A 27,004-nucleotide genomic window follows, 5' to 3' on the forward strand; every position below is an offset into this window, starting at 1 on the left:
TAAAACTACAGTTACAACAAGAAGGAAATGGAAAATAAATAAAGGAAATTCCTTAACCCAGACTAAGCCCCTGGAGGGAGTTTCTTTAGAGTGGATGGTGGGAGGACGCATGAAATTCATGTAGGACTGTATAATTTGTGGGGGATTCCTCTAAAACCGATTAAAAAAGAACAGCCTAGAATTCATATAGGACTCATTTGGGTTTACTACCCTCTCTGGCAGTCTACACTTTCTGAATGTGTGGATTTATGAGTCTTAGATCATTTGTTTCCAGTCCCACTGAAGTAAATAGCTCAGCGCAGTTGGTGCATTTATGATTGTTGTACAGAGGATTGCAGCTGATAAATGACTTCCTTTTTTATTTGTCCTTTGACCAGAAAGATGTGTAGTTTTCTAGTAATTTGACTGTTAATCTGTAGCATTTTTCTTTCCAGTTTCATTGCAGGTGTAGGACAGCTGGTTCTAATCCAGCGATGTACAACACTATGGTAGGGTGACCTAGAGGTTATAGATCTGTGTTGTGCAATATGGTAGCCACTAGCCACATGGGCTGTTAGCCCTTGACATGCGGCTAGTCCAAATTGAGATGAGCTAGAAGAGCCGATTGGGTTTTGGAGACTTAGTATGAAAAAAGGAATGTGAACTATCTCATTAGTAGTTTTTACATTGATTTATATCTCAAATTGTATTTTAGGTCTACTGGGATAACTAAAATATGTGGTTATAATTAATTTCATCTGTTTCATCTTACCTCTTTCTTTTTAAATGTGGCTACAAGGAAATTTAAAAGTGTATGTGTGGCTTGCATTTGTGGCTTGCACTGTATTTCTGTTGGATGCTGTTGAAGTATCAATTAGAACAGGCACATAGGAAATTCAAGTCTTGACACTTAAACTTTCTGCCTCATGACCTTGGATAAATTATTAAAAATTTCTAAGCTTCAGTTTCCGATATCCAGTTAAATGGGGCTAATACTATTTACTTCATGGGGATCGGCTGAAATAATACCTGGCACATAACATGTGCTTGACAAATGTTAGTTCTCTTCCTTGTGCATTTTATTTACTGCTAGTAAATGTAACTATGTTATTTATAAAGAACCGTCTGGGATCATGAGAAAGTAGTCTGTCCCTATGTGGTACTTGTCATCCAAAAGGTTAAAGAGCTTGACAAATATCAGTCATATGAGGTCTGAAAGGGAAGAGCCCATTTTTGGCTCTCTGGAGAGTCTGTGGTTGAGCTTTGTGCCTGCTGGCATCTCTGGCTGCCACTGTGATTGTTAGACACACTTGGAGGCACTGGTTAATGGTCTGTTAAGCTGCTGAAATGTCTTAGGTTCTATTTTAAAGCCCCCAAATATGTTTCTGATCTTGCTGAAAGTGCACACCTTCAGCTTCCTGTGCTAACAAGTACAGTATTCCTTCAGGCATTTTAAAGCACACAATTAAGAAACAGGGCCACTCTCTTCTGAACCCATATTTCATTTCCTCCTCCTCATTCATTTTCAGCCTTTGAAGAGTAAAAGCATGGAGTATAGAATTGGCTTGTCTTTTTGAGCACTAAGCTACTTTAACTCTTGGTTATAGGTTATCTTTAGGGATGGCACTTTGACAAGAATCAACCCCCATCAAGCACTTGTGACAACATACTCTTCTGTACTGCCTTGACTTTTTCTACTTGCAAACTCTCTGACCTAAAAATGCTAGATCCACGAGATGTGGGTTTTGGTCACCTCCAAGCTGGTTGTTTCCCATAAAAGGCAGTTCAAGGGACTGACTTTGGTTTTAAAATGAATATTTAATTTTTAAAGTTTCATTTGAAAACCTAGTTCTTGGTTTACTTTGAAAATTTAGCATTTTTACAAAATTATTTATTTTATTTGGAGGCTAATTACTTTACAATATTGTAGTGGTTTTTGCCTTACATTAACATGAATCAGCCATGAGTGTACATGTGTCCCTCATCCTGAACCCTCCTCCCACCTTCCTCCCCATCCCGTCCCTCAGGGTGTCCCAGTACACCAGCTTTGAGTGCCCTGTTTCATGCATTGAACTTGGACTGGTGATCTATTTCACATATGGTAATATACATGTTTAAATGCTGTTCTTTCAAATCTTCCCACCCTTGCCTTCTCCCACAGAGTCCAAAAGTCTGTTCTTTACTTCTGTGTCTCTTTTGCTGTCTCACATATAGGGTCATCGTTACTATCTTTATAAATTCCGTATATATGCATTGATATACTGTATTGGTGTTTTTCTTTCTGACTTCACTCTGTTTAATAGGCTCCAGTTTTATCCACCTCATTAGAACTGATTCAAATGCTTTCTTTTTAATAGCTGAATAATATTCCATTGTGTATATGTACCACAGCTTTCTTATCCATTTGTCTACCAGTGGACATCTAGGTTGCTTCCTGGCTATTGTAAACAGGGCTGTGATGAACATTGGGGTACATGTGTCCCTTTCAATTCTGGTTTCCTTGGTGTGTATGCCCAGCAGTGGCACTGCTGGGTCATATGGCAATTCTATTTCCAGTTTTTTAAGGAATCTCCATACTGTTCTCCATAGTGGCTGTACTAGTTTGCATTCCCACCAACAGTGTGAGAGGGCTCCCTTTTTTAGCTTATAGATCTTATCACTCTTTTTAAATAAATTTTAACAATTACTCATAAAATACCTTTGAATAAAGTTTTAATTTGCAAACTTAAATTCACTTTATTTACTTATTTTTGAAATTAAATATTTTGATTTTTATAAGTACATTAGTTATCTGACAACAAAACTTTTCTGAAGATTCAAGTAATGTTTATAAATCTGTAAAAGAAACTTCTAAATATGCTGATTCCTAAGTACTCTTAAATATTCTATAGTACACATAATTATAGTAAGATTTATCTTTACAAATCACAAGTCTATCTCAGTTACTAAATTAACAATTTTTAGTTGGTATAACAAGGCTGACCTATTGCTCGTTTAGGCCAAAATTGCTTAAACAAACTACAATATTGCTCAGACACCTCCCAACTCTTTGGGGAAATGAGCTTGGGAAGTGAACAAGGTGGACAGATCAATGAGATATATCTAGACTTCAAAGGGGTATCATTTTAACATTTGTTCAAGTTGTATGGTCCTAAGATATAGGAAACATATGAAAAGTATATAGGAGTGCTTCAAGGTTCTTTAAATGAAAAATATGTTTATATATCATACATGGCCATCTCTTGGACATTAAAAGGATAATAAAGGAATACTATGAACAACAGTATACCTACAAATTTGATACCTCAGAAGAAATGAAAACCAGTTATTTGAAAGACACTATCCAGACTTACAAAAGGAGAGACAGATAACCTAAATAGCCCTATATTTACTAAAGAAATTGAATTAGTAATTAATAACCTTCCAAAAAAGAAAGCAACCAGACCTAGTGAATTCTACCAAATATTTAGGGAAGAAATGATACCAATTCTCCATAATCTTTTCTAGAAAGATAGAAACATAGGAAACACTTCCTAATTCATTTTATGAAAGCAGCATTACCCTGATACTAAATCCAGGTGATGACATTACAAGAAAAGAAAACTACGTACCAATATTTCTGATGAACCTAGATATAAAAGTCCTCAACAAAATGTAAGCAAAAAGTTCTCAGCAAGCTGTTTTGTGGGCATCAACAAATTGATGCTAAAATTTATTTGGAAAGGCAAAAAACTAAGCATAGGAAGCATACTACTGAAGAAGAACAAAATTGGATGACTTACACTATCTGATTTCAAGGTTTATTGTACTGTTACAGTAGTCAAGACAAGACATCAAGATACTGGCAAAAGGATAGATACAGAACAAAGTAGGGAACTCAGAACAGGCCCTCACAAATATAGTCAACTGCTCTCTGACAAAGGAGTTAAGGCAGTTCAGAGGATAAAAGCTATTACCTTTTCAACAAATGGTGCTGAACAATCACAAGTTCATATGTTAAAAAAAGTGACCCAAGATACAGATCTTACATCTTTGAATAGCTCATTTTGAGCTGTGATTTTTTTTTTTGAGCTGTGATTTTTAATATGAAATTTTTACTTTATAGTATTAGAATATTTAAGAGAAATTAAGGTTCATTATTTCTAAGTGATAAAGTTCACTAATCTGAGTGCCTAAGAATTGATGCTCTTGAACTATGGTGTTAGAGAAGACTCTTGAGAATCCCTTGGACAGCAAGGAGATCATACCAGTCTATCCTAACGGAAATCAGTCCTGAATATTCAGTGGAAGGACTGATGCTGAAGCTGAAACTGGAATTCTTTGGCCACCTGATATGAAGAACTGACTCCCTGGAAAAGACCCTGATGCTGGGAAAGATTGAAGGCGGGAGGAGAAGGGGACGACAGAGAATGAGATGGTTGGATGGCATCACCGATGCGATGGACACGAGTTTGAGTAAGCTTGGGGAGTTGGTGATGGACAGGGAAGCCTGGCCTGCTGCAGTCCATGGGGTCGCAGAGTTGGACATAACTGAGCAACTGAACTGAACTGAAGATTCACTATATTCATAAATTTAATTTATCAAGATATAAGAATTATTTAAAGTTAATGGGATAATTTGTTGGCTAAATATAATTGAAGTACTTTAAAAAGTAAATTGGGTATATTAAAACATTTGAACATTAGAGTCAGTATCACCTAAAAGTTCTTAAAAGTAACTGCTAGAATTTGTTAAGAGTTCCAAATATAAAATAAACCAGACTTAAAAGTTTAGGGAACAATGAGGTTTATGTATTTTTTTTTTTTTTAATCAAATGAATATCAGGTACTCAGAATTGGGTCAACTGGAATCCCTGGCTCATGACACATCCTCATCATTGGTCCATGCCTGGTGTTTATTTGGTTGGTAATGTTAATAAATTTAACACATTTAATGTTAGTTTTTAAAACCAAAGCAAACCTCTGAATAGTCTCGTCTTTATTCCAAAACTTTCTGTGAGTACACATTCATAGGATAAGGGTGGGATGTGTAAAGTGTCTAAGACATGTTTTTATGTATAAAAATGACTGTTCAGAAATAGTAGCATTTAACTTGTTTATTAAGGGCAGGGTATTTGAGCAATAAAAAAATAGATAAAATGGGAAAAACATTCTGCAGATGAGGCCTTTATTGTGAAAGGATAAGAAATTTAAACTATGAATAAACAATTCTATACCTGGAATTAAATGGATAATTAATGCTTAGTTAGATCTAATTACCTAAAGTAACTGCCATATTTTATAACTAAAAATAAAGCAGTTTGCAGGACAGTTAGCACTTCCAGTGATCCCAGTAAAATACTAGTTAATAATTTTCATCATTCTTCAGTGAGGTGTTATTTTCATTTTACATATATAACTGGAATCTTTGCAAGGTTACTAGATGACCCCTCATACCTGTCTAAGTACTGTAGTGGGTGAGGTAGTATTCATGACATTTTATTGAATCTATAGATAGTTTTTTGTTGGACAGGATATAATTTCTTTTAACATCTTTTTTGAAATATAAATAACATACAAAAAATTGCACATAGCTATAGTGTACATTTTTCATACTGTTTATGGGATTCTCTAGGCAAGAATACTGAAGTGGTTTGCCATTCCCTTCTCCAGTGGACCATGTTTTGTCAGAACTCTCCATCATGACCCATCTGCCTTGGGTGGCGCTACATGGCATGGCTCATAGTTTCATTGAGTTAGACAAGGCTGTGGTCCATGTGATCAGTTTGATTCATTTTCTTTGATTGTGGTTTTCATTCTATCTACCCTCTGATGGATAAGGATAAGAGGTTTATGGGGGCTTCCTGATTGCAGAGATTGACCCAGGGGAAACTGGGTCTTGTTCTGATGGGTGAGGCCATGCTCCATAAATCTTTAATCCAATTTTCTGTTGATTGGTGGGGCTGTGTTCCCTCCCTGTTGTTTGACCTGAGGCCAAACTATGGTGGAGGTAGTGAGGATAATGGCGACCCCCTTCAAAAGGTCCAGTGCACCCACTGTTGCACTCAGTGGCCCCTACCCTGCAGCAGGCTACCGCTGACCCACACCACTCCCGGAGACTCCTGGATGCTCACGGGCAAGTCTGGGTGGGTCTCTTGTGGGGTCACTGCTCCTTTCTCCTGGGTCCTGGTGTGCACAAGGTTTTGTTTGTGCCCTCCAGGAGTCTGTTTCCCCAGTCCAGTGTAAGTTCTGGTGGCTCTATGGTGGGGTTAATGGTGACCTCCTCCAAGAGGGCTTATGCCATTCCTAGGTCTGCTGTACCCAGAGCCCCTGCCCCTGCGGCAGGCCACTGCTGACCCGTACCTCCACAGGAGACACTCAAACACTCAAAGGCAGGTCTGGTTCAGTCTCTGTGGCATCTCCTGGTACTCATAATGTTTTATTTAAGCCTTCTGAGTGACTCTGGCTGGGTATGGGGTTTGATTCTAAACGCAGTTTCACCCCTCCTACCATCTTGCTGGGACTTCTCCTTGGCCCTTGGTGGGATCCAACATTCTCCTGTTGATGGTTGTTCAGGGATTTAACAGTATGTGAACCGTGAATTTCCAGACATTCAAGCTGGATTTAGAAAAGGCAGAGAAACCAGAGATCAAATTGCCAACATCCATTGGGTCATTGAAAAAGCAAGAGAGTTCCAGAAAAACATCTACTTCTGCTTTATTGACTACGCCAAAGCCTTTGACTGTGTGGATCACCACAAACTGTAGAGAATTCTTCAAGAGATAGGAATACCAGACCACCTGATGTGCCTCCTGAGAAATCTGTATGCAGGTAAGGAAGCAACAGTTAGAACTGGACATGGAACAACAGACTGGTTCCAAATAGGAAAAGGCTGTATATTGTCACCCTGCTTATTTAACTTATATACAGAATACATCATGTGAAATGCCAGACTGGATGAAGCACAAGCTGGAATCAAGATTGCTAGGAGAAATATCAATAACCTCAGACATGCAGATGACACCACTATTATGGTAGAAAGTAAAGAACTAAAGAGCCTCTTGATGGAAATGAAAGAGGAGCATGCAAAAGTTGGCATTCAGAAAACTACGATCATGGCATCTGGTCCCATCACTTCATAGCAAATAGATGGGGAAACAGGGGAAACAGTGGAAACAGTGAGAGACTTCATTTTCTGCAGATGGTGACTGCAGTCATGAAATTAAAAGACGCTTGCTCCTTGGAAGAAAAGTTATGACCAACCTAGACAGTGTATTAAAAAGCAGAGACATTACTTTGCTGACTAAGGTCCATCTAGTCAAAGGTATAGTTTTTCTAGTAGTCATATATGGGTGTGAGAGTTGGACTATAAAAAACGCTGAGCACCAAAGAATTGATGCTTTTGAACTGTGGTGTTGGAGAAGACTCTTGAGAGTCCCTTAGACTGCAAGGAGATCCAACCAGTCCATCCTAAAGGAAATCAATCCTTAATATTCATTGGAAGGACTGATGTTGAAGCTGAAACGCCAATACTTTGGCCACCTGATGTGAAGAACTGACTCATTGGAAAAGACCCTGATGCTGGGGAAGATTGAAGGCATGAAGAGAAGGGGACTACAGAGAAAGAGATGGTTGGATGTCATTACTGACTTGATGGACATGAGTTTGAGTAAGCTCTGGGATTTGGTGATGGACAGGGAAGCCTGGTGTGTTGCAGTCCGTGGGGTCACAAAGAGTTGGACATGACTGAGCGATTCAACTGGTTGCGTACTTTGATAAATTTGAACATATATATACATGCAAACATATACACAGTCACACATATATATTTCTCAGCTAACCAGTGATCTTTATGTTATTATATATTAGTTTGTACCTTCTAGAATTTTATATAAATTGAATGCACAGTATTGGATATTTTTAAAGTCTTCTTTCTTTCACTCAGAATAGTGGTTTTGAGATTTATTGACACTCTTTATGTATAAATAGTCCATTCCTTTTTGTTGGTAAGTAGTATTTCATTTTATGGCTATATTATAATTTGTTTATTCTTTCACCTGTTTTTTTTTTTTTTTTAAATCCTTTCACTTGTTGATGGACATTTGGGTTGTTTCCAGTTTGGGGCTATTATAAAAAACATACCTATAAACATTTGTGTATAAGTCAGAGACCAAATTGTTAAAAAATTGTTAACATTCATTGGATCAAGGTGAAAACAGGGAATTTCCAGAAAGATGTCTATTTCTGTTTCACTGACTATGCTAAAGCCTTTGACTGTGTGGATCACAACAAACCATGGAAAACTCTTCAAGAGATGAGAATGTCAGACCACCTTACCGGTCTACTGAGAAGCCTGTACGTGGGTCAAGAAGCATCAGTTAGAACCGAAAACACCAATACAGTATATTAACACATATATATGGAATTTAGAAAGATGGTAATGATGACCCTGTATGCAAGACAGCAAAAGAGACACAGATGTGTAGAGCGGACTTTTGGGCTCTGAGGGAGAGGAAGAGGGAGAGGGAGAGGGTGGGATGATTTGGGAGAATGGCATTGAAACATGTATACTATTATGTAAGAAACGAATCGCCAGTCTATTTGATGCAGGATACAGGATGCTTGGAGCTGGTGCACAGGGATGATCCAGAGAGATGATATGGGGTGGGAGGTGGGAGGGGGTTCATGTTTGGGAACTCGTGTACACCCGTGGTGGATTCATGTCAATGTATGGCAAAACCAGTACAGTATTGTAAAGTAAAATAAAGTAAAAAAAAAAAAAACACAAAAAACCAAACATGGAATAACTGACTGGTTCAAAATTTGAAAAGGAGAATGACAAGGCTGTATATTGTCACCCTGTTTATTTAACGAATATGCAGAGTACATCATGCGAAATGCTGGGCTGGATGAATCACAATCTGGAATCAAGATGGCCAGGAGAAATATCAACAACCTCAGATATGCAGGCAGTACCACTCTAATGGAAGAATGTGAAGATGAACTCTTCACTTGTTGAAGAGACTCTTGTTGAGGGTGAAAAAGGAGAGTGAAAAGCTGGCTTGAAACTCAACATTAAAGAAACTAAGATCATGCCATCTAGTCCCATCACTTCCTGGCAAATAGAAGAGGAAAAAGTGTAAACAGTGACAGATTTTATTTTGTTAAGCTGCAAAATCACTGTGGTTGGTGACTGCAGCCATGAAATTAAAAAGCACTTGCTCCTTGGAAAGAAAGTCATGACAAACCTAGACAGCTTATTAAAAAGCAGAGATATCACTTTGCTGATGAAGGTCCATAGAGTCAAAGCTGTGGTTTTTCTATTAGTCATGTATGGATATGAGAATTGGACCATAAAGAAGGCTGAGTGCTGAACAATTAATGCTTTTGAATTGTGGTGTTGGAGAAGACTCTTGAGAGTCCCTTGGACTGCAAAGAGATCAAATCAGCAAATTCTAAAGGAAATCAACTCTGAATACGCATTGGAAGGACTGATGCTGAAGCTAAAGCTCCAATACTTTGGTCACTTGATGCTAAGAAAAGACCTGACGCTGGGAAAGATTGAAGGCAAAAGGAGAAGGGGGCGACAGAGGATAAGATAGTTAGAGAGCATCACTGACTCAATGGACATGAATCTGAGCAAACTCTGGGAGATAGTGAAGGACAGGGAAGCCTGGCATGCTACCGTCCACAGGGTCGGACAGGACTTACCAGCTGAACAACAACAGCAACACTGTGTGGACATATACTTTTTTCCCACTCTGAGCAAATGCCTATGAGTAGAACTGTTGGATATGTTTATGTAAGGGTATGCTTAACTTTTAAGAAATCGCCAAACTGATTTATAGAGTGATTGCACTATTTTACATTCACACCAACAGTTTATGAGAGTTCCGGTAGCTTCATTTCCTTGCCAACCCTGCGTATGGTCACTTTTTAAAATTTTAGCCATTCTAGTAAGTGTGACAGAGTGCAGTTTTAATTTGCATTTTGTCAAAGACTGAAGTTGCTGAGCATCTTTACATATGCTTATTTGCTAATTGTGTATCTTATTTTGTGAAGTGTTTGTTCAAATCTTTTGCCCATTATTTTTGTGGCCATGCTGTGATGCACCATATGGCATGTGGAATCTTAGTTCCCTGACCAGGGATCGAACCTGTGCCCCTACAGTGGAGGCCTAAGTCTTAACCACTGGACCACTAGGGAAGTCCCTGCCCATTTTTAAATTGGGATTTTTGTTTATTATTGAGTTTTTTATATATTCTTTATCAGATGTGATTTACAAATATTCTCTTTCAGTTTGTAGTTTATCTTTTCATTCTTTTCAGAGTCTTTCAAGAGCAGAAGTTTTAAAACTTTAATGTTTTATAATTTTTTTTCTTTATGGATTGTGCATTTTTTGTTATATTTAAAAAATCTTTGCCTAACCTAGTGTCACAAAGGTTTTTTCCACTGATTTCTAGTAGAAGTGTTTTAGGTTTTACATTTTTATTTTAGGTTTGTGTTTCATTTTGAGTTAATTTTTGTATATGATGCAAGGTATAGGTAAAATTTATGTTTTTGTATTTGGATATCAAATTGTATAGGACCATTTGCGGGAACAGACTATCATTATTACTCCACTAATTTACTTTTATAGTTTTTGTTTATAATCAATTGTTTATGTATGTGTGGATCTATTTCTAGACTCTCCAGTGATTTATCTGTTCCATTGATTTATCTGCATGTCTTTATGTTGATACCACACTGTGTTGATAACTGTGACTTTATAATAAGTCTTAAAACCAAAGAATGGAAGTCCTCCAACACTTCTTCTTTTTCAAAGTTGCTTTAGCTGTTTGAAATACTTTGCATTCTTCATATGAATTTAAGAATTAGATTCTACAGAAAAGTTGGCTGTCAGCTATTAAAAAAATTAAATTTTGATTTAAATTGCACTGAATTAGTAAGTCAATTAGGAGAGAACACAGGCTAACAAAATCGTATCTTCTGAGGTTGCTCACAGATCTACTTAATTAGACACAATGAAAGACACCACCACAGCCAAATCCTCCAAACTCCTCCCCTTCCCTGGGGCAACATGCGGTCTCTGATAGCTCAGACTAAGTAAAATGCTAGTGTTGATATGTGTAGTAAATTTAACACCAGTAAAGCTTAATTCTTTGTGTTGAAAAATAAAAATCAAGTTATAATATTTTCTTCCTGTGCCTCAGTGCATCAGTATTGGGAATGATGCTCCTTGTTTAAAACACTGGCAAAATCCCTACCTCTCAGTTCAGTTCAGTCACTTAGTCGTGTCTGACTCTGTGACCCCATGGACGGCAGCACGCCAGGCTTCCCTGTCCATTACCAACTCCCGGAGCTTGCTCAAACTCATGTCCATCGAGTGGTGCCATCCAACCATTTCATCCTCTGTTGTCCCGTTCTCCTCCCACCTTCAATCTTTCCCAGCATCAGGGTCTTTTCCAAGGAGTCAGTTCTTTGCATTAGGTGGCCGAAGTATTGGAGCTTCAGCTTCAACATCAGTCCTTCCAATGAATATTCAGGACTGCTGATCTCTACGGTACTACAAAAGATTAAAACATCGCACCTGTTCCTCTCAGTGATCAAAACTGTATCGTGTACTGTTATTTCCGAATTTGGTCTCCAGGGGAGCAGCCACTTACCTCTTAACCTCTGTTACTTGAGGGAGAGATGAGATAAGACAGCAGTTGGAAGCCTGGCTTGGCTAATGTTGGAAACAAGGCTCAGCTACTACTTCTTAGCCATATTGCTCTGATTGCTATTTGTTGATGAAAGCTGTGGGAAGAAACAGCATTGCATATAAACAGGAGAGATTTAGTCATAATTTATGCTTCTTTAGAAAATGCCAGCGGCAAAAATTACTTCCAAAATATTCAGACCACCTATGATTAATCACACTAATCTCAAGATGACCTGCGTTTCCCTTATGAGGCGGTCATCAAGCACGTTAAAGACCTTCCCCCTAATTTTGAGCATTTTTAAAGCAATATGATGCCATGATTCAGACTTTCTTAGTGCAGGTGTCCACAGTGCTTCCAAGTTTATGATATTTTGGAGCCTGCACATTTTACCCTCTAGGCATAGATGGTGCACACTAAGCAGAACTAGCAAAGTGGGGCCGTGGGTTGCTAGGCAATCCTTAGAGTCATTCTGGCTGGATCCCTTTTGGGTTTGCCACAGCAGCTGTTCCAAACCTTTACGTTCATTAACATCCAGTAAAATTTGACTGCAGTCTTCTCTGTAGCAGGCACTGTACCCCGACCTTCTTTTCATGTTTTCTTCATTCTTAGCAGATAAATAAAAATTTCAGCTTTTCAACAAAATGTCCTCTTTACTTCAAAGTAACGTCATTCCCTCACATCTTAACCTCTGCCTTCCTATCTCTCAGGACGAGGCATCCTTTCCAAAATTATCCTTGCCCCTTACTCTTATTCTGGCTGATCCTCTTGCATCACTCCGAAATTTGTTTGGCTATCCTGCTTCTGTTACATCTGCAGTCACTCCACCTGGATCTATCCTGCCATGCCTTCCTCCCTGTCCCCCAGTGCTTAAACACTTCAGGGGCCACTCTTACTCTTTGTTGTTGGTGTTCAGTTGCTAAGTCATGTCCGACTGTTTGTGACCCCATGGACTGCAGCACACCAGGCTTCCTTGCCCTTCAGTATCTCCCAGAGTTTGCTCAAATACATGTCCGTAGAATTGGTGGTGCTATCTAACCATCTCCTTCTCTGCCATCCCCTTCTCCTTTTGCCTTTAATCTTTCCCAGCATCAGGGTCCTTTCCAATGAGTTGGCTTTTACTACTACTCTTAGGATATCATAAGGAAAACGCTGTTCAGTGTGGCCTCCAAGCCCTGCACAGCCTGGCTTCTGCATGCCTCTACATTCTTGCCTCTTGCTTGCTCTTCCTCTCTATCCTGTACACACTCTGGAGTTTCAACCCCTCAAACACATCTTGAGCTTCCTCCTAGTAAATGGCCTTACATGAGCTCTTTCCTCTTTCCTCTTCTCTGCCATCTTAGTTTATTTCTATATGGAAACCTTCCCTGACAAGCATCATTTCAGTAGGGAAACCTTCCCAGGCAAGACCCAATTCTTTTGCTGTAGACTTCTAAGGCCTGCCATGTGTCTTTTCCTTGGCTCTTATTATAATTTCCATTTTACGTTTAGTTGGTGTCATTGTTTGATTGATGTCTTTTCTCCCTCACTAATGTATGAACTCCATGAAAGCAGGAACCTGTATGATTGTGTTCATCATTAAATTCCAGAGGGTGACCCAGTGTCTGGCACTTCAGAGATGTTCAGAAAATACTTGTTAGGTAAAGAGAAGTGGCATTTCTTGTCTCAGGGGTCACTTGTGACTTTCAAATTGTCACCTCCTCTTTTTCTAATCTTATCCTATTTGAACTCTGCCATATTTGGCTCTGCTTATCACACTATCATTGAAATTATTTCATTTCTTTGTGACTTGCTCACTGTTTTTCTTATTACTCTTCTCTCTTTTTTGTCTCTTTTACTGTCTTTTCTCTCTTTCTATTTACAAATTCATTGTAGATAATAAATACTTGTTGAAGGAATGAATGAAATGTTAGTTTTCCTTAGGGTTCTATTATTGGTCTTTTCCTCTTTTTCTCCTTCCCTCTTTTCCTTGGTGATCTTATCTAACTCCATGGCTTCACTATCATCAATAGGCTGGTCCAGACCTGTGTTTCCAATTGATTATCTTCATGGAATTATCCTCTGCGTGCTCAGTTGCTCAGTCACGTCTGACTCTTTTGCAACCCCGTGGACTGTAGCCTGCCAGGCTTCTCTGTTCATGGAATTTTCCAGGCAAAAATACTGAAGTGGGTTGCCTTTTCCTACTCCAGGAGTTTTCCAAGAGGACTCTTAAAATCAGCCCAATTCAAACCAAAGGGATTCTCTTTCCTGAATGTTTTTCTCCTGTAACCTGCTCTCAGTAAAGTTCCCTACTACCCAGTTGGGAGGTTCTAAGCACAAGACATAAGCTCATCCTCCACCCTTTTCTTCCTCTTTTAGTAATACTAAATTCGATTGATGCCAGTGAAATGTCTCTCCCTACTCTCTGATTTACATGTTCCTAACTGCTGTTGTGGGCTTCCCAGGTGGCACTAGTGGTAAAGAACCCACCTGCCATTGCAGGAAATGTAAGAGACATGGGTTCAATCCCTGGGTCGAGAAGATCCCCTGGAGAAGGGCATGGTAACCCACTCCAGTATTCTTGCCTGGAGAATCCCATGGACAGAGGAGCCTGGTGGGCTACAGTCCATGGGGTTGCAAAGAGTCAGACACGCCTGAAGTGACTTAGCATGCACGATTGCTATTGCCTAGCTTTGTAGTTATCAAACTTTTTTTTATTTTTAAAGAAAAAGTTTATAGAGATGAACTCCTACATAGAGAATTGTTAGATAAGGCAGGTGAACAGGAGCTTCTTTGATTGAAGGTGAGGGAAGGGATCTTGGAGCAACCCCCCTTAGCCCAATGAGGCAGTACTAGAAGATGTTATGGTTTGAAAACTACTAGCCTATGTGATTGCAACAGCCTTTAAAAAATACTTAAAAAATTTTCATGGGTACAACACAGAATAATACCCGAGAGAGTTATTGTGAAAGTTAAATATAAGGCCCTTGGCATGTGGTACACACTCAGCAAGTGAGAGCTGAAATCATTATTATTTCTTGTAATCTTTTTTCAAACTAACTTCCTAATTAGACTGTGCTGTTTTTCTTAGGCATACTCAGGTAATCACTCAGTCTGGATACTTCTTTAATGGCACTTATTTACGTCTGCCCTGGGTCTTGGTTGTTATGTGTAGGCTTTTTCTAGTTGCAGTGAGCAACTAGAGGAGAAAAAGCAATTATAACAAAGCAGAGTACTCTGATGGAGAATATAAGGAGCTGTGAATTATAGAGGAGAAGATCTAGTATAGTGCAAGAGCATGTCGGAGGGTATGTTAAGGACGGCTTCCTACAGAGAGAGACTGTTAGACTGAGGCCAGGAGGATCAGTGGAGCTGAGTGATGAAGAGGAGGGAAGATGCTCCAGGCGGAGGAAATATCGTTGTTGGTGTCTTAGGGAGGGTTCATTACTGGGAGGGAGAAAGCAGGAAGGATTCCTGGCAGGGCTCATCTTTAGCTTATAAAGAAGCAGGGAAACTCTGGAGAGGCGGGCTCAGGGCGTAATGCTTTCTCCATCCCTTCCTTGTCTCCTCTCGCCTCCCTGCCCCCTAAATGCGCACATACCTCCTGCTTTCAGGTTTGGTCCTCTTAGGGATTAGTTCTGAGCCAATCATTTGATCTGAAGCAGATGACTTTCAGCAAACCCCCAGGAGCCTGCTGCTTCTCCACCTCTCTGTGACAACCCCAAACCATTCAGACACACAAACTCTGAACTCACCCAAGCCCCACCCAGAAGCCTCATAACTCTTTTAAAAAATCTTCCTCAAACAGAGGAATTTTGTGGCTTTGTTTGATCTTTTTATGTTGCTGTTTTCGGGATGTAACTCTTCTGTTTTCTTCTCAAGCCTGGTCTCCAGGCAGTTATCCAAGAGAGGAGAGGTCTGAAGTCCTTGGCCCGTCCCAGGACACCCATCACGACAGAGATGAAAATATAGGCAAATGGTCTGGGATGTCTTTATGAACACCACTCAGATGACTTGGCTGAAATCTTCCTCTTACATCAGAACTCAATGGTTTTAACAACACAGTTTGATAAAAACATTTTCTTTAGCAGTCATGTTACAGTCATTAAGATGTAACCTTGGGAACTCTATGCATGATTTAGTTCCTTTTTGAGCTAATTGCTCTTGTTTTATAGACGTATCCTGGGTTTCTTTCCAGGTACATGAGGATTTTTTAAAATGACAGTCATATGGATTCTCTACTTAGCAGGATTCTCTACTAAATAATTTTGAGTGTTCTTACTCAGAGAATATTATTACGCCCAAAGCAGCATAAAAGTTAATTTGAGATTGAACCACTTCCAGTTTTAAAATGAAGATAATAAGACAGGTCTTTGAGTTCTTGTCTGAAACTTTTGGAGCCACATATATCTAAGAATTCAACTTATGATGGTGCATGGAAAATAAATTTTTGGTGGTGAGCATGTTGTAGGGTATACAGAAGTAGAAATATAATGTTGTACACATGAATCTTACATGTTATAAATCAGTTACCGCAATAAAATTTTTTTTAAAGAATTAAAACTTTTGTAGATATTAGAGAGATAATATGCTGGCTATATTACATAGTTCCCCAGTCAGGGTCTAGGGTAATACTGCTAATCTGATGTGGAACCTCTGAATACTCACAATACATCAGATAACCTCATGTTAGCTCACCATATGGGGTTTTTGTGCCAAACTTAGGAAATAAACTTTTGGTTTTCAAAGCATTTAGAAATTACTGATGAGCGATTCCTCATCTTGCTTCACTGCATTGTATCAGATGTGGTGTTAATCTAAAAATGTTACTTCAACTTAAAATATTATTTTAGAGCCACTGGAGCATCTTTGTCCTTTTTGACACATATATTCTTACAACCTCCTTTTTGGTTATAAATGAAGTAATCCTCTGTCTGGAAGTTCCATGTACTGCTCTCCCACCTCACTTATGATCTTACTATCTGTTGCTCTTTGCTGAGCTGGCTGGCTTTCCAATACATATTTCCTTTACTACAAAGAGCAGGGTTGCTCTTGCTAGACATCCTGTTGCACATGGCCTTTATGTCTCTATCGTCTGTTTTGAGAACCTTTCCTAAAGTTAAATGTTTAGTGGACTGTGTTGGTCCAGTGGGTAGCTCAGATTTATTTATCTAGAAACCATGCTACTTGGGGGAAAGAGTAAAGTACTTAAAATACTCTGAACTCCTGGAATTTCACTTTATTTCTGGTTCTTTCTAGCTATGGTGGTGATGACAGACAATTCGTTTGATTTGTCTAAATCTTAATTTCTCAACTTCAGAATGTGTTCCTTTGCTACTTCTCAGTCATGATGTGAAGTGAAATGAGAAGATGTTGCTGCAAGCAAGGAGATTCACTAAAATTCAGATTCAAGAAAAGGAAATGATCTAAATTAAGGTCTATACATACTTCGCGAAAAGAAAGTGTTAGTCTGTTAGTCGTGTCCCACTCTTTGAGACCCCATGGCCTGTAGCCCACTAGGCTTCTCTGTCCATGGGATTCTCCAGGCAGGAACACTGGAGTGGGTTGCCATGGCCTTCTCCAGGGGATCTTCTTGACCCAGGTTGAACCCGGGTCTCCCACATTGCAGGCAGATTCTTTACCATCTGAGCCACCAGGGAAGCCCTATGTATAATTCAGTCACTATCTATTAATAAATGTTGTGTTATGTGGCTTTATTCTTGCTTAGATCTGCATACTGACCATTTATTGTGTGTCTGGTGTATCAGGATAATTTACTGTGTGTCTCTTTTGAGGTGGCTGCCATCATTCTCCTTTCGAGAGATGGCAGAGACTTGGCCAGCGTCACATCACTGTCTAGCGCCTGAGCCAGATTGAAAACCAGGTTTCTTTGAAGGTTGAGTCAGCACCCCTTCTACTTGCAGAGACTATTATGCAACAGTGAATGTTTTGTGGTTGTTGTTTTGTGTTTTGCAAATTGAGAGCAAGAGAGGATTCATAAAAGTTTAGATAATCTTTTTTTCTCTTGAATATAAACTTCAGAGAGTATCAATAAGTCTCATACTTTGGAGGCTCAGGGGAAATTAGCCATCATTTGGTGCATTGGAAAATCTTCATTTTTCCCTTCATTCACTCATTCTTTGTATAGAATTTATTCTCATCATACAATCCTTATAAACAAGCAGAAATGTTTCACTGGCTTAAAAAGCATTTATCAGTCCAGTCTTTGCTTGTAAGTCTCAGAAACAGTAAAACAAAATCATTTTTCTTTACTATTTTCTTGGTCTAATTGTTCACTTGCCCTGAGGGAATTGTTGAGTTGAGAAACCCAGATGAACCTCCCAATGCATACTCTTTCCTCATTTCCAGTAAGTGGCCCAGTTTGCGATACTCTTTTAGCTATCAGTGGCTGCATTTACTGAGACCCATATTTTGAAGCTGAGAAATTAAGACTTGGACAAATTAAATGAATTGAGTGCCATCATCACCATGGCTAAATAGAAGCAGAAATAGAGTGAAATTTCAGAGATGAGGACCTCCGGGAGAGGATGGGTTGGGATGGGAGACTGACTAATAAGCATTGGCATGTCTCTTTATTTTAGTCTCTCTCTTTTTCTCATTTAAGATGATCGGAGCAGGTCTTGCTGGCTGTGAGAAATATAGCCCAAGGGTTGTTAGAAGGCCTGTGGCAGAGAGACATAAGCGATGCAGGTTTGATCCCTGGATTGGGAAGATCCCCTGGAGGAGGACATGGCAACCGCTCTGGTATTCTTGCTTGGAGAATCTCACGGACAGAGGAGCCTAGCAGGCTATACAGTCCACAGAGTTGCAAAGAGTTGGACATGACTGAAGCTACTTGGCATGCACATGGCCCACAAAGACCTTCCCTAACTCATCATTTTGTCAACTAGGATTTCATTCTAGAGTAAGAGCCTATTTATGGGTTCAGAAGCCTCCTGGAGGCATCTTGCCAAGTGTCAAGGATCGTTATCTGTCCATGACTCTAATTAGGTAGAATATCTAGAAGGAATTTGTCTTTGTGAAAAGGACTTTAAGTGAGAATGAATTTGAGAAAAAGAGAAGACAAGTTGGATTTCCATATTTCCTAGGATTTCCTTCTGGGTGGTGACTGTGACCACGTGGAAATAGGATGTGAGAGAACTAAGAGCTTTCCTGGCAAGTGTCACAGTCTTTTAGAGACTCCATGGCCTTTGATAGCCTTGATTTTGTTCCCCCTGTGTCTTTCATAATCAATTAAAAATCAGTGATTGAGTACCTCATATGTAGCCAGGCATGTAGTACTACCTCAGATCACATGCTAGTGATTAAGGATGTAGGTAGCCCTTGTTCTCTTGGAATTCTCTAGTCTAGTAGGGAAGATGGATTTTAATCAAATAACTACACAGAATATTGTGAAACTGTGACTGAAGGACAGGGAAGCCTGGCGTGCTGCAGTCCATGGGGTCACAAAGAGTCGGACACAACTGAGAGACTGAACTGAGTGACTGAAGATGTTTATGGTGCTGTTAGAGACGACATAATTTTTTGTTTGAAGGATTAACCATTGGTGGGATTGCTGTACCCTATTTTCTTATAAATGTCAGGAAGCCTAGATAATTTTATTAGGTATTAAAAGGAATATCCTGGCTAAAAAATGATTAATTATGTAGTTTGTAAATGGACTACTGCATTGAACTAGTTTTAAACACACACACACACAGAAAAAATATATCTCTGTGTGAATATATATACATGTAAATTTTATATACATTTAATTTTTTTTAAACTAATATCTTTCCCTGATTTGGGGCTTCCCTCATAGCTCAGTTGGTAAAGAATCCACCTGCAATGCAGGAGACCCTGGTTCGATTCCTGGGTCGGGAAGATCTGCTGGAGAAGGCATAGACTACCCACTCTAATATGCATAGGCTTCCCTGTGGTTCAGCTGGTAAAGAATCTCCTTGCAATGCAGGAGACCTGGGTTCAAACCCTGGTTTGGGAAGATCCTCTGGAGAAGTGAAAGGCTACCCACTCCAGTATTCTGGCCTGGAGAATTCCATGCACTGTATAGTCCATGGGGTGGCAAAGAGTCAGACACGACTGAGTCACTTTCACTTTCTTTTCCTTGATTATAAAAGCAGTGTAAAATTGTCAAAGAGTCTTTGGAAAATCATAAAAAGTACAAAGAGAAAAATAAAAATTCCCCAGAAATAATCAATGTTAACACTTGAAAAAAATAATTAATCTATTTATTTTATTTTTGGTTGCACTGATTCTTCATTTGGGTGCGTGGGCTTTTGCTAGTTGTGGAGAGCAGAGGCTACCCTCAGGTTGTGGTGCATGGGCTTCTTATTGCAGAGGCTTCTCTTGTTGTGGAGCACAGGCTCTAGGTGCACGGGCTTCAGTGGCTGCAGCACGCGGGCTTAGGAGCTGTGGCTCATGGGCCCGCGACAGTGCAGTTTTCAGTAGTTGCTTAATTGCTCTGCAGCAGGTGGAATCTTCCTGAACCAGGGATTGAACCTATGTCCTGTGCATTGGCAGGCAGATTCTTAACCACTGTACCATCAGGGAGGTCCAACATTTTGATATATATCTTTCTAGTCCTTTTTCTAGACATGCATATGTTTAAAATATAATTTGGATCATATTGCAAAAAATTTTTTTCAATTCCATTTAAAAGAGATTTTTCATTGAATTGTAAGCTTTATTTACTGCGTTGTATCCTATGTTTATATAATAATTTATTTTTTAAATTTCTTTACTGTACACATTTTGCTACCATAAATAATACTATGAAGTACAGTTCTCTGTAATTTATGATGGTTTTCTCAGGCTAGATTTTGAGACAGAAAGAAAACAAACCACGGTCAAAAGAATGAAATTATAAGGTCTGTGATGCTTTACAGATAGATAATATAAATCTAGTTCCATTAGCAAAATATCAGAGTGATTATTTTTACTAATTACACCTATCATCACTGAATATGATCTTTGTTATAAATAGTTGAAAAATATTTTCTTTTAATTTGCTATTTTAGTCTACTAGTGGGATTAATTTTTAGAACTGTTTGTTAGCCATCTATACATCTTTTCTTGGTTCATGTTCTTTACTCATTCCTTTATTGTGGTTTTTTAGTGTTTTTCTTATTGCTTGGTAAGAGCTTTTTATTTATTAAGGATACCAATCTTTTGTCCTATGCAAAAATTTTCAAGTTTTTTTGCTTACAGAAGTTTCTAATTTTCAGGTAGTTAGATTTTCTTACTTTTTCTTCATGGTTTCTATTGCTTTTATGCTTGGAAAGTCTTATCTTATTAATCAGATCCCATTTTGTCTATGTGTTTTTGATCTTGGTGAATTTTCACTGTGGGGCTCATAAGATATTTCAACAAACTCATGCAGTGCCCAACATGGCACTTCTGAATATAAGGTATATTTACTTCATGTTTGGCTAATAGTTTGATCTCAGTAGACATTGGTCATTAGCACAATTCTTCAAGCCACCTCTTAAAAGAGGAGGAAGTATTACCCAGTCAAACAAAAGAGAGAAGGATGATAAAAGATGGAAAATAATCACCAGGTTTTAAGCATGAGAGGAACACTGAATAAACTGACAATGAGAAATTCAAGTAAATTATTCTATTTACTCTAAATAGCAGAGAAGAGGATTGGGAGGATAAGGTTTGAATCTGGACAACCTTAGGAAAGAAAATGTTACCTTTATCAGTGATATTTAAGAAATGGGGAAGGTAGTGTTGTTTGGGCTAGAGAGAATCAAGAACTATTTAGATGGTAGGATTTGTCTACTCTACCTCTGGGCTTTTATGGGTTTTAATTGTGGACAAAAATGGCAGTACAGCATAGAGGAAATACTTTCCAGTTGGGAATAAGGACCTTGGCTCTGACACCAGCATTGCCATCTTTAATAGTTTTCCTCTGAGAGTTTCTACTTCTTTATCATTATAAGTGCTTTCTGGACTTATTTCTGGACTTTCTATTTTGTTCCATTGATCTATATTTCTGTTTTTATGCCAGTACTATACTGTTCTGGGCTCCAAAATCACTGCAGATGGTGACTGCAGCCATGAAATTAAAAGACGCTTACTCCTTGGAAGAAGAGTTATGAGCAACCTAGATAGCATATTCAAAAGCAGAGACATTACTTTGCCAACAAAGGTCCGTCTAGTCAAGGCTATGGTTTTTCCAGTAGTCATGTATAGATGTGAGAGTTGGACTGTGAAGAAAGCTGAGCACCGAAGATTTGATGCTTTTGAACTGTGGTGTTGGAGAAGACACTTGGTAGTCCCATGGACTGCAAGGAGATCCAACCAGTCCATCCTAAAGGAGATCAGTCCTGGGAGTTCATTGGAAGGACTGAGTTGAAGCTGAAACTCCAATACTTTGGCCCTCTGATGCAAAGAGCTGACTCATTTGAAAAGACCCTGATGCTGGGAAAGATTGAAGCCAGGAGAAGAAGGGGACGACAGAGGATGAGATGGTTGGATGGCATCACCAACTCAATGGACATGAGTTTGGAAAAACCATAGCCTTGACTAGACGGACTTTTGTTGGCAAAGTAATGTCTCTGCTTTTCAATATGTTGTTTAGATTGGTCATAACTTTCCTTCCACGGAGTAGGAGTCTCTTAATTTCATGGCTGCAGTCACCATCTGCAGTGATTTTAGAGCCCCTCAAAATAAAGTCAGCCACTGTTTCCACTGTTTCCTCATCTATTTCCCATGAAGCGATGGGACCAGATGCCATAATCTTAGTTTTCTGAATGTTGAATTTTAAGCCAACTTTTTCACTCTCCTCTTTCACTTTCATCAAGAGGCTCTTCAGTTCCTCTTCACTCTTGGCCATAAGGGTGGTGTCATCTGCATATCTGAGGTTATTGGTATTTCTCCCGGCAATCTTGATTCCAGCCTGTGCTTCATCCATCCCAGCATTTCTCATGATGTACTCTGCATATAAGTTAAATAAGCAGGGTGACAATATACAGCCTTGATGTATTTCTTGTCCGTTGTTCCATGTCCAGTTCTAACTATTGCTTCCTGACCTGCATACAGATTTCTCAGGAGGCAGGTCAGGTGGTCTGGTATTCCCATCTCTTTAAGAATTTTCCAGTTTGTTGTGATCCACACAGTCAAAGGCTTTGGCATAGTCAATAAAGCAGAAATAGATGTTTTTCTGGAACTCTCTTGCTTTTTTGATGATCCAGCTGATGTTGGCAATTTGATCTCTGGTTTCTCTGCCTTTTCTAAAACCAGCTTGAACATCTGCTTAGTGTTTCAAAACTCCAAAGTAGCCTGAGAAATGTAAAAATAGGAACCTGTACTTTTCTAGGATTTTTACTTCCTGTTATTATAAAATTCCAGCTAGAGAGGACTTAAGAAATGTCAGAATTGAGCCCCTGACTGCTGCTTGGTCAGCAGAACAGAATAGGTTTCTGATGCAAAAGGTGAGGCTTGTTTAACTGACAGCAGAAGCAAGCCCTCTTACCTCTTCAGCGTGTCTTATCGTTGGCATCATTATTATATCCTGCTGTTTTGTGACCAAAAACCAAAATGAAGACATGCTCAGAAATGATGGCTGTGTAGTAAACTAAATACAACTATCAGAAATTAAAACAAACAAACAAACTGTGGTTCAAATTCGTTGGCAATTTTGGTAAAATTTGGGGTTTGATTCATTCAGTTTGAAAATGCTTGCCTAACTCTGTGGCTAATTACATACTGAAACACTTTAGCTTTCTGTCATTTTAGTCTTCAGTGGGTCAGACAAACTGAAGGATGCCTTGTGTTTTGGGAGAGCCTTGCTCTTTGTTGTTTAATTTGCTATTTTCTGTCATTTTTGTCTTGAAGCATTAGAATTGGGTCAGTTGTTGTTCAGTAGCTCAGTTGTGTCTGACTCTTTGTGACCCCAGGGGCTGCAGCAAACCAGACTTCCCTGTCCTTCATCATCTCCCGGAGCTTGCTCAAACTCATGTCCGTTGAGTCAGTGATGCCATCCAACCATCTCATCCTCTGTCGTCCCCTTCTTCTCCTGCCTTCACTCTCTCCCAGCATCAGGGTCTTTTCTAATGAGTCTGCTCTTTGCATCCTGTGGCCAAGATATTGGAGCTTCAGCTTCAGCTTCAGCATCAGTCCTTCCAGTGAATATTCTGAGTTGATTTTCTTTAGGATTGACTGATTGGATCTCCTTGCAGTCTAAGGGACTCTGAAGAGTCTTCTCTAACACCACAGTTTAAAAGCATCAGTTCTTTGGCACTCAGCCTTCTTTATGGTCCACTCTCACATCCGTTCATAACGACTGGAAAAAACCATAGCTGAAGAATTGGATCTACATTCTACTTTCTGCTTTAGGGTCTTATCAAAGGAGTGTATAAGCAGCTTAATCCTGTCAAGGGGAGATTGTACTTAAGATTCCTCTTCAGGAAGCACCAGAATTCCACTCCTCAAGCCATTAGCTGCGTCTTGCTTACATGAAGCTTATCCTGTGACCCTCAGAAAATTTCCATCTTATCATGGATTACATCATAAATAATGAAAAAAACTGTCTGAAGCAGTTTTAGTGTTTTCTTAGGTTATTTGGAAATTTCCAGCTCTATGTGCTAGACAGGAGACCTTTGACCTCAGGGATAACAGCATGAAGGGGAGGTATGGTGGCTCCTTGTGAGTCAATGAGAGCCTGTAATTGCTCTGCAGATGCTTTCTATTATTTTTGGTCATGAAGTTTCTGAGTGGAGTCACCGAGTGCATGGGAAATGAATTTACTTTAAGGAAAAATGTTGAGCAGAGAGAATTCATTCCTCAAACGGAAAACTTTTAAAAGCCTGTTATTTATCTCCCTGTGCTTCCCAGGTATGCTAGTGGTAAAGAACCCGCCTGCTAATTCAGGAGACGTAAGAGACACAGGTTTGATCCCTGGGTTGGGAGGATCCCCTGGAGGAGGGCATGGCAACCCACTCCAGTATTCTTGCCTGGAGAATCCCATGGACAGAGGAGCCTGGTGGGCTACAGTCCATAGTGTTGCAAAGAGTCAGACATGACTAAAGCGACTTAGCATGCAAGAAATCTTAAGAAGGAGTTTTAGCTGTTGTTACTGAAAATTTATGAGTTATTTTTAAGAAGCAGTCTTAAGATGTAGGTTAATATCTAATTCTTAATGAATTTAAAATTCTTCTAGGTAAATTTAAAATGACAAAATTTACATTAGTTGTTACAGGTTGCCAAAGGCTTAAATATGAAATTTTCTCAGTCCTGTCACTTTTTGTTTCTGAAACTCTTTGCACACAATGAAAATCTTTATTTATTGTGAAGTCACTTTTTCTACCTTTACTTCCTGGTCTAAAATAGATGCAAAGTGAAAGTGAAAGTGAAAGTGAAGTCGCTCAATTGTGCCCAACTCTTTGCGACCCCATGGATAGTAGCCTGCACCAAGCTCCTCCGTCCATGGGATTTTCAAGGCAAGAGTACTGGAGTGGGTTGCCATTTCCTTCTCCAGGGAATCTTCCCAACCCAGGGATCGAATCCAGGTCTATCACATTGTAGACAGACGCTTTACCGTCTGAGCCACCAGGGAAGTCAAAAATAGAAGCAAAGGGATGGTTAACTCTCAGTGTGCACTTTGGTTAGCCCTCAGTTTTGTTCTTTCTGTTGTCCAACCTGAAATGTCCTTTCCTCTCAATTTCTGACTGTAAAAATTGTATTTTTAACATTCAGATCAAATGTTACCTTTCTCTAGCTCATAGGACAGGTTTTTTGAGAGGAAAAAAAAAAAAAAAAAAGAAGAGGTTGTGAACATTTAGGAAAGGAAGCAGGGGTCACTGGTAACCTGTGTGGATTTTGATAAAGAAGTCATTCCACACTAATATCATCTTCTTTAAAAAACCATATTTTCTTTTTAAAAACATTTTTCCTTAAACATTTTTTTTTTTTCCTTTTTGGCTGTGCTGGGTCTTCATTGCTGCGAGCAGGCTTTTCCAGCTGTGGCTAGTGGGGGCTACTCTCCAGTCGTGGTGCAGGGGGCTTCTCTTGTGGTGGCTTCTCCTGTGGTGCATGGGCTCTAGGCACATGAACTTCAGTAACTGCAGCACTTTGGGCTCAGTGGTTGTGGCTCATGGGTTTAGTTGCTCTGCAGCAACTAAAGATCTGGGATCTTCCCGGATCAGGGATCAAATCCATGTCCCCTGCATTGGCAGGTGGATTCTTAACTCCTGGACCACCAGGGAAGTCCCATCATCCTTTTTTATTTTTGCATTATTGTTCCTCTGACAAATAATAGCGATGCAGCAGATGTGATGTCTTTGGATTTCAGTAAATCTTTGATAAGGTTTCTTTTGAGAGCCTTGTGGTCCACGTGATTGTATTATGCATTTAGGTGGATTAGTAATTGGTTAAATGGCTGAAGCCAGAAATTACTGATCAGTGGCTTTTGGCCTCTGAAGTGCTTCACTGTGGAATGCTGCAAGTCTTTGTCCTTGACAGCATTGTAGAGAAAAGTTATATTAATGATGAATTAGTTGGGATGGGCTTTAATCCATGCTGAAAACCCTCCAAAGTTAGTGGCCAAAAGTAATAAAGGTTGGCTTTTCTCTCAAACTGCCAGTCCATCCTGGTGAGATGGGGATCTTGCTCTGTGCCTTTGTTGCAGTCATTCTCCAGAACGTTGCTGGCTTCACACAGCCACACTCAATCTGACGTGCACAGGCCTGCTAACTGTGCCTGAAAGGAGAGAGCAGCCATGTTTTGAACTCCGCTAATGCCCGCCACACTGATTGGACAAGCGAAAACACAAAAGCACAAAGTGTTAGTGGATGACATGAAACTGGTGGTATAGTAAATGGGATTTCTGGTCAGAAGACCTGATAATGGGTTCTGAACTCTTCCACTTATTTTTTTGTATGACCTTGAGAAAATCATTTAACTTTCCTAAGTCTATTTGCTTACCTATAAAATGAGGCCATCAATGATGTCAATATCCCAGGGTTATTCTGTGGTGTACTGGTGTCTGGTACTGGCTGGTACTGGTATCTCTGAATTTAGAATTAGCTGTATATGTTGGTGTTTTATTCTTTGATATAGAAAAGACTTCTACTGCAAGATATTATCCATAATATTATTATTCCCTTTATAATTTTTGCTTCCTTTAAAATTTAATGTAATTTGTTTTGAATTCCATCTTGCATTTGCTTACCTTGTGAATCTTAAAAAATAATTTGTGAACTCTCTTATAGATAGCTTGTTGTTATTTATCTAGTCTGAAACCATTTTATTTTTTGGTACGGCCATTTGATCCATTTACATTTGTTCCCATATCTTTTAAACTAAATTTTCTTTTGGGTGGTTTTATTTATACTTTTTGT

The sequence above is a fragment of the Ovis aries genome, chromosome 10, assembly GCF_016772045.2.
Source record: "Ovis aries strain OAR_USU_Benz2616 breed Rambouillet chromosome 10, ARS-UI_Ramb_v3.0, whole genome shotgun sequence".
Taxonomy (NCBI): Eukaryota; Metazoa; Chordata; class Mammalia; order Artiodactyla; family Bovidae; genus Ovis; species Ovis aries.